Source organism: Cucurbita maxima, unplaced genomic scaffold (genome assembly GCF_002738345.1).
Source record: "Cucurbita maxima cultivar Rimu unplaced genomic scaffold, Cmax_1.0 Cma_Scf03052, whole genome shotgun sequence".
In the NCBI taxonomy this organism is placed as follows: Eukaryota; Viridiplantae; Streptophyta; class Magnoliopsida; order Cucurbitales; family Cucurbitaceae; genus Cucurbita; species Cucurbita maxima.
The window spans coordinates 1-379 of NW_019275068.1; positions in this window are offsets into that span (position 1 = coordinate 1).

The following is a 379-nucleotide window of genomic DNA, read 5'->3' on the forward strand; positions in this document are numbered from 1 at the left end:
ATGGCTACTACCTAAATTATAACCTAAAGTTGATAATTGATGTTCAATTAGCCAACCTTAAATTTGTAATCATTGTGAAGTGATTGAAATTAGAATGGAAGTAGTTTAAACTCCTAGTACCTTAAATTAAGTTGGTCTCTTCTAATAAAACACGAATTTCTCTTTAATATCATTAATACAATTATGCTTCATATTGAACCTACCAAACATGAAACTAAAACTACGTTCAATTTAAATCCATTTTATTGTCATCTTGAATGACGTGCAGGATATATTCTTGGTTTACCTTGATATTTCATATTAATTAAGTTTTTTGCAAACTCACAATTTGACAATAACAAAGATGAACTTGAGTCTGTTTATTATTTTAAAGAAAATT